Source organism: Callithrix jacchus, chromosome 7 (assembly GCF_049354715.1).
Source record: "Callithrix jacchus isolate 240 chromosome 7, calJac240_pri, whole genome shotgun sequence".
Taxonomy (NCBI): Eukaryota; Metazoa; Chordata; class Mammalia; order Primates; family Cebidae; genus Callithrix; species Callithrix jacchus.
In genome coordinates, this window is record NC_133508.1 from 147,120,186 (window position 1) to 147,129,732 (window position 9,547).

Below are 9,547 nucleotides of genomic sequence, written 5' to 3' on the forward strand. Positions count from 1 at the left end.
CCTTGCTGCTTTGTGCAGAGACCCCCCTGCCCTGGGCAGCCCAGATTCCCCTGCCAGCCTTCTGGCTGGCTAGGAAGACGGCTGTATGGACCGACTGGCCTGTTAGCAGAAAGTAACTAAGGGACCCCATGCTTCCAGAAGCAGGGACCCGGTGCTTCCTGAAGCCAGAGGAGAGAAAGCCTATGGTAATGAAGGCAAGGATGACTGTAGCTGAGGTCTGCCTGCAGGTCATACACCTGCAAAGCACAACAGCAGGAGGGCACACACGGTCACCAAGTGCTTACCCTGTGCCAGGTACCATTAGGAGCAGTGTCTACAGAAAATGCAACAGAGCCCTTGCTCTCAAATAACTGTTGGGACAGGTGTGGTTCACCTTCCTCCAGAGAGAGGGAAAACCAGACTCTCCCTCCCGGAGGCAGTGGGATGGGGCTGATGCAAGCTTCATTTAGGAGGGGCTGACCCACCTGGAAGCTGAGCAGTTGGGAACAGGCCCAGATAGCCTAGACTCCACCCTGGTAGTTGCCTCCGCAACCCACGCCTGATGCCCTCATCCCTGGCACCTTGACCTGCCCCATCTCCAACCTCAGCTACCCGAGTTACCTCAGTCAGCAAACACCCTCCAGAGGCCTAGTGGAGTGAGTCAGAGCCCTGGGTCCCTCACCAACCCTGGGTTCCCACACCCAGGTATTCAGGCCCAAGATGCAGGTCTGGGTGCTTTAGGCAGGGAGTGAGGAAACTGGGACCAACTGTCTGGCCTCTCCACCAAGAGATACAACTGTAAGCCAGGCTTCTAGAAACTAGAGACAGGTAACTGGGGACCCATTTAAGACCGAGGGACCTGCCTGTGCTCAGTCCAGGCTGGGCAGGGCAGCTTGTTAGCCAAACACTGAAACCTCACTCCTGGGAACTGACATTCTCCTAGCCACCTGTCCTGCTTTTCGTCCCCTGAAGCTATTCCGGTTTACCCCAGATCCTGAGAATGCCTCATCTTCCCCAGCCCCCATCTCCAGGGAGGTGGGGAATAGTGCTGGGGCGGCCCTGGCAGCACTCCCAGGATGAGTCTGACAGACAGAGCTGGGATGGGCCCCAGAGAAATGTGCCGCGTGTCCGAGCCTGTGCCAGGATGATTGGCTCCCCCACTTACCTCCCAGCGTGGGGTTCCCCGGCAGCTCCTCCCAAGTAGAAAAGGAGAGTGCATCCATGCAGCCTGGACTTGGCCAGGTCCTGGTGGGGCTGATGCCTCAGCCTCTGACATTGCCCTTTTAAGATCCCTCCCCGGCTAGGCACTGTGGCCCACTCCTGTAATCCCTGCATTTTGGGAGACCGAGGCAGGCAGATTGCCTGAGGTCAGGAGTTCGAGACCATCCTGGCTAACATGATGAAACTGTTTCTACTAAAAATAAAAAAATTAGTCGAGCATAGTGCTTGACTAATCCTAGCTACTTGGGTGGCTGGGGCAAGAGAATCACTTGAACCCAGGAGGCAGGAGGTAGATTGCAGTAAACCAAGATCCCACCATTGTACTCCAGTTTAGGCAACAAAAGGGAAATTCTGTCTCCAAAAAAAAGCCCTCCCCATGGGGGCGGGGTGGGGGTGCACCCAGCAATGTGCAGCTAGCTCCCCATGGACCTGCCAGGAAAGAAGCCCTGACCTCCAGGTCTTTACTTCTCTGAGACCTTCAGGTGGAGGTGCGGTGTCCCAGCAACCGCCGAGAGAACTTGTTCTGGAAGGCAGGTTCTGTCCTGCTGCTTTGACTGGCTGGTTCACGAGCCCTGAATCTGGGAGACGGGTCCCCATGCCTCCATAGGACTTGGCTTCCTTCCCCAGCCTCTGTCACAAGCCTGCTGTCAAAATGGTCTGGGGGTTTATTTTCATTGAGGTGTAAATTGCTGATAAGACGGTGTGACCTGGAACAAGCGGTTTTTCAACCCTGAAGAAACTGAAGAATGAAGCTCCCATTTGGAATAGCCTTCATCCTTGCCTCCTTCCATCTTGTCTCAGAGAAAACCTTTTTTTTACTCCTTCTCCAAAACCAGGTCTTGTCTACTGTCCCGCTTCCCCTCAGTCCTGATCTGCTTACGTATTACCCATCTGAAAACGGCCCTCCTGCAGTCTTGCCGCTCCTGTCAAATTGCAATCCCATCTGGCTCCTCTCCCTCAAAGATTAATGAACAGTGGACACTTGCAGGCTCTGCTACCTCATTAACATTCCTGGCCCTCCTTCACCCCACCCCCTCAGAAGAAAGATGGAATGTTCCAGAGGGAACTGCACGAGAGGACAGGAAGAAGACCTGAATGGCTGGAGCACAGAGTAAGGGTGATTCTGACTGGAGGCTGGAGACGTGGGCAGGGTCAGGAGCTGGTGCCCGACCCTAAATGCTGGCCTCTGCCTATGCTTTCTCTGCTGCTCTGTGACCTCCACATGCGGGGCTCTCAAATCCATCATCTCTCATCTGAGCATCTCCAGCCACCCCCAGCATACATGTTGGGCATCTCCTCTTAGTATTCAGGCACCCCAACACACACCCAAGACTCACCCTAGACAACTCCCCCCGCTTCATCCCCAGGGGCCAGTCTGTTTCACAGCGCCATTGAGTCTTCATCACTTGGGGCTGCCCCCTTGACAGCCTGCTCCCTGGCCCTCCTCCTGGACTATAACAGCCGCCTCCTTGCTGGTCTGCTGGACCTCAGCCCCTTCTTCCAGCACAGCCTCCTCACTGTGCCAGAGTAGCCTGCCAGATGGCACAGCCATGATCATCCCTCCCCTGCCAAAACACTTCAGATGGTTCCCCTCAACTTATAAGGTCCAGACTTCTCAGCTGGAGTCCCAGCTCATCAAAATGTGGCACGAGTTCAGATTAGCGGCTCTGTGCTTCTGGTCCCCACTGCCCCCTCAGTTGCTTCCGTCCCGGCAGGGTCGCGTTGCACTTCTCCACGCTTGTTCACACTGTTCCCTCTGCCCCGATGCCTTTCCCTCCTGCCTACTTGTGGAATTCTTCCTTCCTCTTCAAGACAGCCAAATGCCACCTTCCTTAAAAAGCCCTCCCTAACACCATCACCCCCACACAAAAATATTAGCGACTATAGCTCTGTGGCAGCTTTTGTTTCTATCCAAGGGACTGGCTGTCCCTTGAGGCTCTAGCTCATCTGTGCACCTCTCACATTTAGCCACCTATCCCCACGGCTGGATCCTCGCTTGGGCCAGACAGGGCCTCCCTCCTCTGCCAGCTCTGACAGATTGAACAGCCAGGTTATTCAGAAGGTACTTGGGGATTTGCCACTCAGAGCTCAGCCCCAGGTTCCATCGCTTCCCATCCTCTGCTCAGAGGCTGAAAGTATGCTCAGCTGGATCGCAGATGGCTCTACATCCTTATGGAATGGTGCATGTATTAAGCCACCCTTGACAAAGAACACTGGCACTGTGGGTTGAACCTATCAGTAGGATAAGCCATCCAATATCACCTTTTAACAAGCCCCAAAGAAGGTCTATCTCACAGGGCTGGGACATCAAAACCTCTCCCCTTGGCTGCAGCAGGCATGGGGAATGCAGTTTTGTGGTTAAAGTGAATTGAGTTCAGTGCTGCCCTTAAAACAGCCTAGAGACCCAGCTGGCCTACCAGATGGTGGCTCCAGGCATAAAGGGACACCTGGTCACCCCTCTCTGCCATCCACCCATCCATCCATCCATCCTCCATGTATGTATTCATTTTTTCTTTTCTTTTTTTTTGAGACAGTCTTTCTCTGTCATCCAGCCTGGAGTCCAGTGGCATGATCTTGGCTCACTTCAACCTCCACCTCCTGGGTTCAAGTGATTCTCATGTCTCAGTCTCCTGAGTAGCTGGGATTACAGGCACATGCCACCACACCCGGCTAATTTTTTATTTTTTTGTAGAGACAAAGTTTTACCATGTTAGCCAGGCTATTCTCAAACTCCTCAAGTGATCAGCCTGCCTTGGCCTCCCAAAGTGCTGGGATGCAGACATGAGCCACTGCACCCGGCTCATGTATTCATTTTTTGACCAATATTTTTCACATGCCTACTGTGTGTGTCAGTCCTGAGCTAGGTGCTGGGTACTCAAGACATATGTGTTCTTGCTGGTCCTGGAGCTCAATGCCAGTAAGACATGTGAGCCAAGTAAATACTTCATGTAATTATAAGTTATCATATGTGCCGGGAAACTGGGGGCATTTAAGACTGCCATGTTCAACAGCTGGAAGGGAGTCAGCATGTCCAGAACAGAGTGAAAGGGGAGGAATGAGAAGAGGCTGGGCCACTCCACACTGGACTTTGTGGATAAATAGAGGGAAGTTGGATTTTATTCATGGCACAACAGAGGCTCACGGCAGGGTGTTCAGAAGGGAAGTGACATGCTCAGATCTAAGGCTATGCAATAGTAGCCTATCCTTTAACCAAATAAATCCAGAATGTGGCATTTCAACAAGAAAACTGACCTGAACTCTTCAGTCAATGGCACCAAAAAAAGAAAGAAAGAGAAAGAGAGAGAGAGAGAGAGAGAGAGAGAGAGAGAGAGAGAGAAAGATTTAAAAAAAGAAAAGAAAAAAGAAAACAAAACTGACATATAACCAAATGTAATCCACAAACTTGAAGGCAGCAGCTGTCTAAGACTTTTGGGAGACAGTAAGGAATTTGGATTGGTCTGCATATTAGATGATACCAGGAATTCCCCTTCATGTTCCTAGTTGAAGCAGCAGTCCTATGGGTGTGCAAGAAAGGGAAGAAGGGGAGGCAATTGGAAAATATTGGTCAAAAAAGGAATATGTGAAAGGAGGAAAGCTGGATGGATGGATGGATAGTTGGATAAATGGATGGATGGGTGCATGGATGGGTGCATGGATGGATGAATGGATGGATGGATGCATGGATGCATGGATGGATGGAGATGGATGAATGGATGGATGGATTGATGGATGGATAGATGGATGGATGGATGCAGATGATGGATGGATGAATGGATGGATCCATGCATCGATGGATGGATGGATGGATGCATTCATGGATGGGTGGATTCATTCATGGATGGATGGATGGATAGATGGGTGGAGGGAAGGCTGGCTGTCTGGATGGATGGGTACATGGATAGATGAATGATAGAGGGATGGATGCATTCACGAATGGATGCATGGATGAGTAGATGAATGGATGGATGAGATAGATGGATGGAAGGATGGATGGATGGATGGATGGATGGATGGATGGATGGATGGATGGCAGAGAGGGCTGACCAGGTGTCCCTTTATGCCTGGAGCCACCATCTGGCAAGCCAGCAGGATCTCTAGGCTACTCTAACGGCAGCTGTAAATTCATTCACTTTATTTATTTTGAGACGGAGTTTCGCTGTTGTTACCCAGGCTGGAGTGCAATGGCACGATCTCGGCTCACCGCAACCTCCGCCCCTGGGTTCAGGCAATTCTCCTGCCTCAGCCTTTTGAGTAGCTGGGACTACAGGCACGCGCCACTGTGCCCAGTTAATTTTTTGTATTTTTAGTAGAGACGGGGTTTCACCATGTTGACCAGGATGGTCTCGATCTCTTGACCTCGTGATCCACCTGCCTCAGCCTCCCAAAGTGCTGGGATTATAGGCGTGAGCCACCGCACCTGGCCAATTCATTCACTTTAACCAGAAAACTGCATTCCCTGACTCTCAGAAGCTGCCTGTGGAGGGGCCCACGGCTCAAGCACCTCATTTTCTTCCCATTCTTCAAAAATTGAGAGAGATAAAGCAGAGTGTCAGCAATTATTGAATCCAGACACCTGACACAGTCGCTCACACATGTAATCCCACTTGAGACTAGGAGTTTGAGTACAGCCTGCACAACACAGTAAGGCCCCATCTCTAAGAAAATATAATAAGGCAGGACACGGTGGCTCACACCTGTAATCCCAGCACTTTGGGAGGCCGAGGTGGGCAGATCAGCTGAGGTTGGGAGTTTGAGACCAGGCTGACCAACATGGAGAAACCTCATCTCTACTAAAAATACAGAATTTATCCAGGCATGGTGGTGCATGCCTATAATCCCAGCTATTTGGGAGGCTAAGGTAGGAGAATCACTTAAATCCAGGAGGCGGAGGTTGCCATGAGCCAAGATTGCGCCATTGCACTCCAGCCTGGGCAACAAGAGCAAAAAAAAATCTAAAAAAAAAAAAGGTGGGCATGGTGGCCTGCGCCTGTAGTCCCAGCCAGCTACTCAGGAGGCTGAGGTGGGAGGATGGCTTGGGGCTGCTCTCAAGTGGTGTAGGCTGCAGTGAGCTATGATCACACCATTGCACTCCAGCCAGGGCGACAGAGTGAGACCCTGTCTGAAAAATAAAAATAAAATTGTTGAATCTAGCAGGTATTCATTATGCCATTATACCATTCTTTCAATTTTTCTGAATGCTTGAAATTTTCCCAAATAAAAAAACTTGGGGAGATTTTTTTAAACCTAAGAACATGTTTATTCGATTTTTTAAAAAATCACTTGGGCTGCTGAGCAGAGACTGGTTTGGAGGGGAAGTGACCACATGAAGAATCCGTAAAACCCTGACTGGGTATCTGTGACAGACCTAAAGTGGGGGGCTGAGAAACAACAGAGCCCCCCACAAGGAGTGCACCCTCCAGCCTTGAAGAAAGTGGGGGGCAGTGGGTGGGGCGTGGCAGGCAAGTGTGGACCAAAGGATGCTAAGGTTTCTGGCCGCCCCCAACCTCCAAGTCTGTTGGCTCCTGGTCCCTTCAAGCCACCCAATGTCTAGGAGCCTCCCCCCCCCCATGGCCAGGTTCTTTCTGTGCCCTATCTTTTTTTTTTCTTTCTTTTTTTTGAGAAGGAGTCTCGCTCTCTGAGACTCTCTGCCAGGCTGGATTGCAGTAGCACAATCTCAGCTTACTGCTGCCTCACCTCCTGAGTGGCTGGGACTACAGGCACACCCCACAATGCCAGGCTGATTCTTTTGTATTTTTAGTAGAGATGGTGTTTCACTGTGTTGGCCAGTATGGTCTCAATCTCCTAACCTCATGATCCACCTGCCTCGGCCTCCCAAAGTACTGGAATTACAGGCATGAGCCACTGCACCTGGCATTCTGTGCCCTTTCTAAAGCAGCAGGGAGCCCAGAAATGAGATCAGGTGTCAGGTCCTCTTCCCCATTCTCTCCTTCCAGAGAAGGCACCCTGCCCACCCACAGAAGGTCACCATGACCTTACCCATCAGCAGCCTCCCCTCCCGCCCCTCCTTCCCAGCAGGGCATTGGCTCCAGAATTTCAGCCCACAAGAATCTGCCCAAGGCAGAGCTCACCTTGTTCTTCCCAATGTGGCCCCTGTTTGCCCCTCATCTGCTGGACCACAGCAGAGCCACCCCAATCTCAGCTCCAGCCAAGCTGATGCTTGCAGTTCATTCATTCATAGTATACTGCTTAAGAGCGTGGGCTCTGGGGCCAGATTGCCTAGGTCCAAATCCTAGCTCTTCCCTTACTAGCTACATAATCATGGAGAAGACACTTAATTTGTAGGTTAAGTGACTTAACTGATGAATTCCTCTTCCAGGAATGCTGTTCCTGATTCTTCAAGATGCAGCCCGAGTCCCATCTCCTCCAGGAGGCCCTCTGAGATTTCCTCTACCCTCACTGCTCTCTCCTCTGAATTCCTTTAGCCTTTTCTGTCTCAGTTGCTCCTGGAGCACTTCACCCATGCAACCCTGTTGAGTTGAGAGCCAGGGCCATGCCTTATCTAAGGAACCCTCAGGAAGCAGCCTGAGTGAGGAAATCCCATGAGAGCTAAAAGACAGCCCCAAGGCTAGCCAAGCAGCTCCCCTTCCTTCCCAGAGCCTCCACAGTGAAGCGGAAGGTTTGTACTAGAAGAACAATCAATTCTCTTTTGACAGACCCAAAGCCCTTGCTGCCCTTTGATAGCACCTAGAAGCTAAGCAGAAGGGAGGCTTAATGTCCCTTCCATGTAGGAGGGAAGTCCATAGGTTCTTTACAACTGGAAAGCTCCATGAAGCAGGCAGCCCTTCCCTGGGGATCAGGGAGGCCACCACCAGGGCAACCCCTCCCTCATTTGAGACTCCCAGTGATGCATATGAAACTTGGAAGTTTCCCTCCTGCTTTTGGGAGGTGGAAGTATCTGAGGAAGTGATGGGGTGAGAGCTCTGTCCTGTGCCCCTGGAGGGAGGGCCAGGGAGGATTAAGGACTACTTGGCAAACATGCTTGGGGATGAAGGGAAGGGTTCCTTAGATCCCCCAACCTGTCCGACCTTGGGTGGACAGGCCACCCACCTGGAGGGGGCTCCTGTGCTCATGCTTTCCCTAGCAGCCCCTGCCTCAGCTGGAGGCTCCAGAACCACATTCCGAGATCCAGAGCAGGACTACTCTTCCCTCCCACCCAGAAAGCTTATTTTCACAACAAAGGGAGAGAGCTGAATGGAGAGCTGCAGCTTCTCCATGGGTTGGCTTGGGCCTTCACCAGAAATGAGTCTCATTACCCAACCCCAATTCAAAGGATAATTAACAGATGGTATAATTTCCAAGCATTCTCTGCACCACATGGCTATTAGGTGAAGAACAAAATGCCCACGCAGCCCCTAGATCCTCCCCAACTCCAGAGTCTCAGGAAGTCTGGAGAGGCAGAACCTGCGGAGCTGCCCTTGGCCTTGCTGGGAGGAAGAAAGCTCCTGTTTGGTCAACGGGAGGGCATTTCCCTGAGCCATGGGTCCTCCTCCTCCCTACTTCTCTCCATCCTGCCAGGAGCATAGTCTAACCCTAATCTTTCTTGCTGTACCCAAGGCCCATCTCCTTTCCTATTTCCCCAGGGAAAAAGAGAAAAGCTGATTTATCATCCTTGGCCTCACTGTGTGGTCACACAGACACTCCTTGGGCTTGGGGTTGTGGGGTCCTCTGCTGTGACCCACTGAGAGTGGCACCACTGTGACCAGGGGGCAGTGTGAGAAGGGAGCACCTGATCCAGTGCTTTTCAGATGGCCTCCTCCAGACCCTCAAGTTCCACAGAGCAGCCCAGGGGTTTCTTGGTTGAGGGAGTGGTGGAGAGGGGCAAGGCCCTGACAGGCTGGAGTACAATGGTGTGATCTAGGCTCACTGCAACCTCCACCTCCTGGGTTCAAGCAGTTCTCCTGCCTCAGCCTCCCGAGTAGCTGGATTACAGGCATGTCCCACCACACCTGGCTAATTTTGTATTTTTAGTAGAGATGGGTTTTCTCCATGTTGGTCAGGCTGGTCTCGAACTCCCGACCTCAGGTGATCTGCCTGCCTCAGCCTTCCAAAGTGTTGGGATTACAGGCATGAGTCACTGCACCCAATCCACTTCAGATTTCTTTCAAAGAAAAGGATTCTACTGCTAAATAAACATTTGAGAACCATTCACCTTATTCAATCTCCTCATTTTACAAAAAGGGACATTGAGGCACAGAATTTGAGCAAGGTCACGCAGCTGTGGGGTTGAGGGCTGGGACCCAGGCCCAGGCCTCCCCTCAGGCCAGCTCTCTACCACCTGACTGGGCCCCTGGCTGCCCCAGGGTATGGGGTAGCTTTTTCTGGGCTG